The sequence below is a fragment of the Oryzias latipes genome, chromosome 4 (genome assembly GCF_053564925.1).
Source record: "Oryzias latipes strain Hd-rR chromosome 4, Olatipes_Hd-rR_3.1".
In the NCBI taxonomy this organism is placed as follows: Eukaryota; Metazoa; Chordata; class Actinopteri; order Beloniformes; family Adrianichthyidae; genus Oryzias; species Oryzias latipes.
Window position 1 is genome coordinate 6,367,545 of NC_136240.1, and position 10,484 is coordinate 6,378,028.

The window sequence follows — 10,484 nt, forward strand, 5'->3', positions numbered from 1 at the left end:
TAAAACACAAAAGCAAATCATGAAACACAACAGCAAATCACGAGACACAACAGCAAATCACGAAACACGACAGCAAATCACGAAACACAACAGCAAATCACGAAACACAACAGCAAATACTGAAACACAACAGCAAATCATGAAACACAAAAGCAAATCACGAAACACAACAGCAAATCACGAAACACAACAGCAAGAACTGAAACACAACAGCAAATCACGAAACACAACAGCAAATCACGAAACACAACAGCAAATCATGAAACACAACAGCAAATCACGAAACACAACAGCAAATCATGAAACACAACAGCAAATCCAAAACACAACAGCAAATCACGAAACACAACAGCAAATCACGAAACACAACAGCAAATCACGAAACACAACAGCAAATACTGAAACACAACAGCAAATCATGAAACACAACAGCAAATCCCGAAACACAACAGCAAATCATGAAACACAACAGGAAATCACGAAAGACAACAGCAAATACTGAAACACAACAGCAAATACTGAAACACAACAGCAAATCACGAAACACAACAGCAAATCACGAAACACAACAGCAAATCATGAAACACAACAGCAAATCACGAAACACAACAGCAAGAACTGAAACACAACAGCAAACCACGAAATACAACAGCAAATCACGAAATAAAACAGCAAATCACGAAACACAACAGCAAATCATGAAACACAACAGCAAATCACGAAACACAACAGCAAATCATGAAACACAACAGCAAATCACGAAAGACAACAGCAAATCACGAAACACAACATCAAATCACGAAACACAACAGCAAATACTGAAACACAACATCAAATCATGAAACACATCAGCAAATACGGAAACACAACAGAAAATCATGAAACACAACAGCAAATACGGAAACACAACAGCAAATCATGAAACACAACAGCAAATACGGAAATACAACAGCAAATTACGAAACACAACAGCAAATCATGAAACACAACAGCAAATCACGAAACACAACAGCAAATCACGAAACACAACAGCAAATCATGAAACACATCAGCAAATCATGAAACACAACAGCAAATACGGAAATACAACAGCAAATTACGAAACACAACAGCAAATCATGAAACACAACAGCAAATCACGAAACACAAAAGCAATTAACGAAACACAACAGCAAATCATGAAACACATCAGCAAATACGGAAACACAACAGCAAATCATGAAACACAACAGCAAATACGGAAATACAACAGCAAATTAGGAAACACAACAGCAAATCATGAAACACAACAGCAAATCACAAAACACAACAGCAAATCACGAAACACAACAGCAAATCATGAAAAACAACAGCAAATCACGAAACACAACATCAAATCACGAAACACAACATCAAATCACGAAACACATCAGCAAATACGGAAACACAACAGCAAATCATGAAACACAACAGCAAATCATGAAACACAACAGCAAATCACGAAACACAACATCAAATCACGAAACACAACAGCAAATCACGAAACACAACAGCAAATCACGAAACACAACAGCAAATCACGAAACACAACAGCAAATCATGAAACACAACAGCAAATACTGAAACACAACAGCAAATCACGAAACACAACAGCAAATCACGAAACACAACAGCAAATCATGAAACACAACAACATATCACGAAACACAACAGAAAGAACTGAAACACAACAGCAAATCACGGAACACAACAGCAAATCACGAAAGACAACAGCAAATCACGAAACACAACATCAAATCACGAAACACAACAGCAAATACTGAAACACAACATCAAATCATGAAACACATCAGCAAATACGGAAACACAACAGCAAATCATGAAACACAACAGCAAATACGGAAACACAACAGCAAATCATGAAACACAACAGCAAATACGGAAATACAACAGCAAATTACGAAACACAACAGCAAATACTGAAACACAACAGCAAATCACGAAACACAACAGCAAATACTGAAACACAACAGCAAATCAAGAAACACAACAGCAAATCACGAAACACAACAGCAAATCATGAAACACAACAGCAAATACTGAAACACAACAGCAAATCACGAAACACAACAGCAAATCACGAAACACAACAGCAAATCACGAAACACAACAGCAAATCACGAAACACAACAGCAAATCATGAAACACAACAGCAAATCACGAAACACAACAGCAAATCATGAAACACAACAGCAAATCACGAAACACAATGTAACTGGAGTCACCTGAAGGTGTCGCTATACCCATTGTTCGGAGGGTATAAAAAGGAAGTTGAAGTGTGGTTGCTATGGTGCTAACTTCCTGTGAGAAAGCCGGTTAGCTCAGGGAGCAGCGTGAGTTGGCTTGAGCAGAGTGCGGTAAGACTGCTGTGATCTTTACCTGTGGATGATGTTTTTAAGCAGTGCTTGATGTTTTATTTTTTATTTTATGACAGGATCACGGCAGAGGTAGATCCTGTTTTACTGGGGGTTTTAAAGACTGGGCGTGAGGTTTTTGCGACGCACCAGGTATTTTACACTTTTATTGCAGCAGAGGTATATTTTAAACAAATGGTAAATTATTTTTTATCAAATGTTTTTAATATGGTGCTTCTTCTGTTTTTAGTGTTGGAATACTGTGCCCTGCTGTCCTGTGTTTAGTTTTTTGGTTTTTTTGTGTTTTGTTTATCCGCTCCTCACGGGCTCGTGCGGCATGATTGACTAATCAAGTGCAGGAGCGGACTATTTCTGTCTATTTTGTTTGTCATTTTGTTAAAGTCACTTCCTCTCATTTATATTGGGCATTATTTTGAAGTGACATATCTGACCGAGTGTGCTGTGCATCACAGTTTTCTTGCATGTTTGAAATTTTTTTTTTTTTGGTTTTGCATTAATTGCGAGTCTTCCTTTCTGCACGTTTGCTGTGGTGTCATCGGTATAAAGGTATTGTACTGCAAATAATGATCCTGTGTTAATAAAACTTTGACTTGCTTTACGGCAGTTATCAGTCTTTACTCGGTGCAACAACATCAAGTCATGAAACACAACAGCAAATACTGAAACACAACATCAAATCATGAAACACATCAGCAAATGCGGAAATACAACAGCAAATCATGAAACACAACAGCAAATACGGAAACACAACAGCAAATCATGAAACACAACAGCAAATACCGAAATACAACAGCAAATTAGGAAACACAACAGCAAATCATGAAACACAACAGCAAATCATGAAACACAACAGCAAATCACGAAACACAACAGCAAATCACGAAACACAACAGCAAATACTGAAACACAACAGCAAATCATGAAACACAACAGCAAATCACGAAACACAACAGCAAATCATGAAACACAACAGCAAATCACGAAAGACAACAGCAAATCACGAAAGACAACAGCAAATCACGAAACACAACATCAAATCACGAAACACAACATCAAATCACGAAACACAACAGCAAATACTGAAACACATCAGCAAATACGGAAACACAACAGCAAATCATGAAACACAACAGCAGATCACGAAAGACAACAACAAATCACGAAACACAAAATCAAATCACGAAACACAACATCAAATCACGAAACACAACAGCAAATACTGAAACACAACATCAAATCATGAAACACATCAGCAAATACGGAAACACAACAGCAAATCATGAAACACATCAGCAAATACGGAAACACAACAGCAAATCATGAAACACAACAGCAAATACGGAAATACAACAGCAAATTAGGAAACACAACAGCAAATCATGAAACACAACAGCAAATCACAAAACACAACAGCAAATCACGAAACACAACAGCAAATCATGAAAAACAACAGCAAATCACGAAACACAACATCAAATCACGAAACACAACATCAAATCACGAAACACATCAGCAAATACGGAAACACAACAGCAAATCATGAAACACAACAGCAAATCATGAAACACAACAGCAAATCACGAAACACAACATCAAATCACGAAACACAACAGCAAATCACGAAACACAACAGCAAATACTGAAACACATTAGCAAATACGGAAACACAACAGCAAATCACGAAAGACAACAGCAAATCATGAAAGACAACAGCAAATCACGAAACACAACATCAAATCACGAAACACAACATCAAATCATGAAACACAACAGCAAATACTGAAACACAACATCAAATCATGAAACACATCAGCAAATACGGAAACACAACAGCAAATCATGAAACACAACAGCAAATCACGAAACACAACAGCAAATCATGAAACACAACAGCAAATCACGAAACACAACAGCAAATCATGAAAAACAACAGCAAATCACGAAACACAACATCAAATCACGAAACACAACATCAAATCATGAAACACATCAGCAAATACGGAAACACAACAGCAAATCATAAAACACAACAGCAAATCATGAAACACAACAGCAAATCACGAAACACAACAGCAAATACTGAAACACAACAGCAAATCATGAAACACAACAGCAAATCACGAAACACAACAGCAAATACTGAAACACAACAGCAAATTAGGAAACACAACAGCAAATCATGAAACACAACAGCAAATCACGAAACACAACAGCAAACCATGAAACACAACAGCAAATTACGAAAGACAACAGCAAATTACGAAACACAACATCAAATCACGAAACACATCAAATCACGAAACACAACAGCAAATACTGAAACACATCAGCAAATACGGAAACACAACAGCAAATCACGAAACACAACAGCAAATCACGAAAGACAACAGCAAATCACGAAACACAACATCAAATCATGAAACACAACATCAAATCACGAAACACAACAGCAAATACTGAAACACAACATCAAATCATGAAAAACATCAGCAAATACGGAAACACAACAGCAAATCATGAAACACAACAGCAAATACGGAAACACAACAGCAAATCATGAAACACAACAGCAAATCATGAAACACAACAGCAAATCACGAAACACAACAGCAAATACTGAAACACAACAGCAAATCACGAAACACAACAGCAAATCACGAAAGACAACAGCAAATCACGAAACACAACATCAAATCACGAAACACAACATCAAATCACGAAACACAACAGCAAATACTGAAACACATTAGCAAATACGGAAACACAACAGCAAATCACGAAACACAACAGCAAATCATGAAAGACAACAGCAAATCACGAAACACAACATCAAATCACGAAACACAACATCAAATCACGAAACACATCAGCAAATACGGAAACACAACAGCAAATCATGAAACACAACAGCAAATACGGAAATACAACAGCAAATTAGGAAACACAACAGCAAATCATTAAACACAACAGCAAATCACGAAACACAACAGCAAATCACGAAACACAACAGCAAATACTGAAACACAACAGCAAATCATGAAACACAACAGCAAACCACGAAACACAACAGCAAATACTGAAACACATCAGCAAATACGGAAACACAACAGCAAATCATGAAACACAACAGCAGATCACGAAAGACAACAACAAATCACGAAACACAAAATCAAATCACGAAACACAACATCAAATCACGAAACACAACAGCAAATACTGAAACACAACATCAAATCATGAAACACATCAGCAAATACGGAAACACAACAGCAAATCATGAAACACATCAGCAAATACGGAAACACAACAGCAAATCATGAAACACAACAGCAAATACGGAAATACAACAGCAAATTAGGAAACACAACAGCAAATCATGAAACACAACAGCAAATCACAAAACACAACAGCAAATCACGAAACACAACAGCAAATCATGAAAAACAACAGCAAATCACGAAACACAACATCAAATCACGAAACACAACATCAAATCACGAAACACATCAGCAAATACGGAAACACAACAGCAAATCATGAAACACAACAGCAAATCATGAAACACAACAGCAAATCACGAAACACAACATCAAATCACGAAACACAACAGCAAATCACGAAACACAATAGCAAATACTGAAACACATTAGCAAATACGGAAACACAACAGCAAATCACGAAAGACAACAGCAAATCATGAAAGACAACAGCAAATCACGAAACACAACATCAAATCACGAAACACAACATCAAATCATGAAACACAACAGCAAATACTGAAACACAACATCAAATCATGAAACACATCAGCAAATACGGAAACACAACAGCAAATCATGAAACACAACAGCAAATCACGAAACACAACAGCAAATCATGAAACACAACAGCAAATCACGAAACACAACAGCAAATCATGAAAAACAACAGCAAATCACGAAACACAACATCAAATCACGAAACACAACATCAAATCATGAAACACATCAGCAAATACGGAAACACAACAGCAAATCATAAAACACAACAGCAAATCATGAAACACAACAGCAAATCACGAAACACAACAGCAAATACTGAAACACAACAGCAAATCATGAAACACAACAGCAAATCACGAAACACAACAGCAAATACTGAAACACAACAGCAAATTAGGAAACACAACAGCAAATCATGAAACACAACAGCAAATCACGAAACACAACAGCAAACCACGAAACACAACAGCAAATTACGAAAGACAACAGCAAATTACGAAACACAACATCAAATCACGAAACACAACATCAAATCACGAAACACAACAGCAAATACTGAAACACATCAGCAAATACGGAAACACAACAGCAAATCACGAAACACAACAGCAAATCACGAAAGACAACAGCAAATCACGAAACACAACATCAAATCATGAAACACAACATCAAATCACGAAACACAACAGCAAATACTGAAACACAACATCAAATCATGAAAAACATCAGCAAATACGGAAACACAACAGCAAATCATGAAACACAACAGCAAATACGGAAACACAACAGCAAATCATGAAACACAACAGCAAATCATGAAACACAACAGCAAATCACGAAACACAACAGCAAATACTGAAACACAACAGCAAATCACGAAACACAACAGCAAATCACGAAAGACAACAGCAAATCACGAAACACAACATCAAATCACGAAACACAACATCAAATCACGAAACACAACAGCAAATACTGAAACACATTAGCAAATACGGAAACACAACAGCAAATCACGAAACACAACAGCAAATCATGAAAGACAACAGCAAATCACGAAACACAACATCAAATCACGAAACACAACATCAAATCACGAAACACAACAGCAAATACTGAAACACAACATCAAATCATGAAACACATCAGCAAATACGGAAACACAACAGCAAATCATGAAACACAACAGCAAATACGGAAATACAACAGCAAATTAGGAAACACAACAGCAAATCATTAAACACAACAGCAAATCACGAAACACAACAGCAAATCACGAAACACAACAGCAAATACTGAAACACAACAGCAAATCATGAAACACAACAGCAAACCACGAAACACAACAGCAAATACTGAAACACAACAGCAAATCACGAAATACAACAGCAAATCACGAAAGACAACAGCAAATTACGAAACACAACATCAAATCACGAAACACAACATCAAATCACGAAACACAACAGCAAATACTGAAACACATCAGCAAATACGGAAACACAACAGCAAATCACGAAACACAACAGCAAATCACGAAAGACAACAGCAAATCACGAAACACAACATCAAATCATGAAACACAACATCAAATCATGAAACACAACAGCAAATACTAAAACACAACATCAAATCATGAAAAACATCAGCAAATACGGAAACACAACAGCAAATCATGAAACACAACAGCAAATTAGGAAACACAACAGCAAATCATGAAACACAACAGCAAATCACAAAACACAACAGCAAATCACGAAACACAACAGCAAATCACGAAAGACAACAGCAAATCACGAAACACAACATCAAATCACGAAACACAACATCAAATCACGAAACACAACATCAAATCATGAAACACATCAGCAAATACGGAAACACAACAGCAAATCATGAAACACAACAGCAAATCACGAAACACAACAGCAAATCATGAAACCCAACAGCATATCACGAAACACAACAGCAAATCACGAAACACAACAGCAAATACTGAAACACAACAGCAAATCATGAAACACAACAGCAAACCACGAAACAAAACAGCAAATACTGAAACACAACAGCAAATCACGAAAGACAACAGCAAATCACGAAAGACAAAGGCAAAGTACGAAACACAACATCAAATCACGAAAGACAACATCAAATCACGAAACACAACAGCAAATACTGAAACACATCAGCAAATACGGAAACACAACAGCAAATCATGAAACACAACAGCAAATCACGAAAGACAACAGCAAATCACGAAACACAACATCAAATCATGAAACACAACATCAAATCACGAAACACAACAGCAAATACTGAAACACAACATCAAATCATGAAACACATAAGCAAATACGGAAACACAACAGCAAATACGGAAACACAACAGCAAATCATACAACACAACAGCAAATACGGAAATACAACAGCAAATTAGGAAACACAACAGCAAATCATGAAACACAACAGCAAATCACAAAACACAACAGCAAATCACGAAACACAACAGCAAATCACGAAAGACAACAGCAAATCACGAAACACAACATCAAATCACGAAACACAACTTCAAATCACGAAACACAACAGCAAAAACTGAAACACAACATCAAATCATGAAACACATCAGCAAATACGGAAACACAACAGCAAATCATGAAACACAACAGCAAATCACGAAACACAACAGCAAATACTGAAACACAACAGCAAATTAGGAAACACAACAGCAAATCATGAAACACAACAGCATATCACGAAACACAACAGCAAATCACGAAACACAACAGCAAATACTGAAACACAACAGCAAATCATGAAACACAACAGCAAATCACGAAACACAACAGCAAATACTGAAACACAACAGCAAATCATGAAACACAACAGCAAATCACGAAACACAACAGCAAATCACGAAACACAACAGCAAATACTGAAACACAACAGCAAATCACGAAAGACAACAGCAAATCACGAAAGACAACAGCAAATCACGAAACACAACATCAAATCACGAAACACAACATCAAATCACGAAACACAACAGCAAATACTGAAACACATCAGCAAATACGGAAACACAACAGCAAATCATGAAACACAACAGCAGATCACGAAAGACAACAACAAATCACGAAACACAAAATCAAATCATGAAACACAACATCAAATCACGAAACACAACAGAAAATACTGAAACACAACATCAAATCATGAAACACATCAGCAAATACGGAAACACAACAGCAAATCATGAAACACATCAGCAAATACGGAAACACAACAGCAAATCAGGAAACACAACAGCAAATACGGAAATACAACAGCAAATTAGAAAAACACAACAGCAAATCATGAAACACAACAGCAAATCACAAAACACAACAGCAAATCACGAAACACAACAGCAAATCACGAAACACAACATCAAATCACGAAACACATCAGCAAATACGGAAACACAACAGCAAATCATGAAACACAACAGCAAATCATGAAACACAACAGCAAATCACGAAACACAACATCAAATCACGAAACACAACAGCAAATCACGAAACACAACAGCAAATACTGAAACACATTAGCAAATACGGAAACACAACAGCAAATCACGAAAGACAACAGCAAATCATGAAAGACAACAGCAAATCACGAAACACAACATCAAATCACGAAACACAACATCAAATCATGAAACACAACAGCAAATACTGAAACACAACATCAAATCATGAAACACAACAGCAAATACTGAAACACAACATCAAATCATGAAACACATCAGCAAATCACGAAACACAACAGCAAATCATGAAACACAACAGCAAATCACGAAACACAACAGCAAATCATGAAAAACAACAGCAAATCACGAAACACAACATCAAATCACGAAACACAACATCAAATCATGAAACACATCAGCAAATACGGAAACACAACAGCAAATCATGAAACACAACAGCAAATCACGAAACACAACAGCAAATACTGAAACACAACAGCAAATCATGAAACACAACAGCAAATCACGAAACACAACAGCAAATACTGAAACACAACAGCAAATCATGAAACACAACAGCAAATCACGAAACACAACAGCAAATCACGAAACACAACAGCAAATACTGAAACACAACAGCAAATCACGAAAGACAAAAGCAAATCACGAAAGACAACAGCAAATCACGAAACACAACATCAAATCACGAAACACAACATCAAATCACGAAACACAACAGCAAATACTGAAACACATCAGCAAATACGGAAACACAACAGCAAATCATGAAACACAACA

At 36.7% G+C, this 10,484-nt stretch overlaps 1 long non-coding RNA gene across 1 annotated transcript; it reads left to right on the top strand.

Moving 5' to 3' along the window:
• Positions 1-2,256: 2,256 nt before the first annotated feature.
• Positions 2,257-2,845, top strand: LOC105358753 (uncharacterized). The gene is made up of 3 exons (XR_013655694.1): positions 2,257-2,396; positions 2,474-2,546; positions 2,644-2,845. It is a non-coding gene; the product is annotated as an uncharacterized LOC105358753 (long non-coding RNA).
• The last annotated feature ends 7,639 nt before the right edge of the window (positions 2,846-10,484 follow it).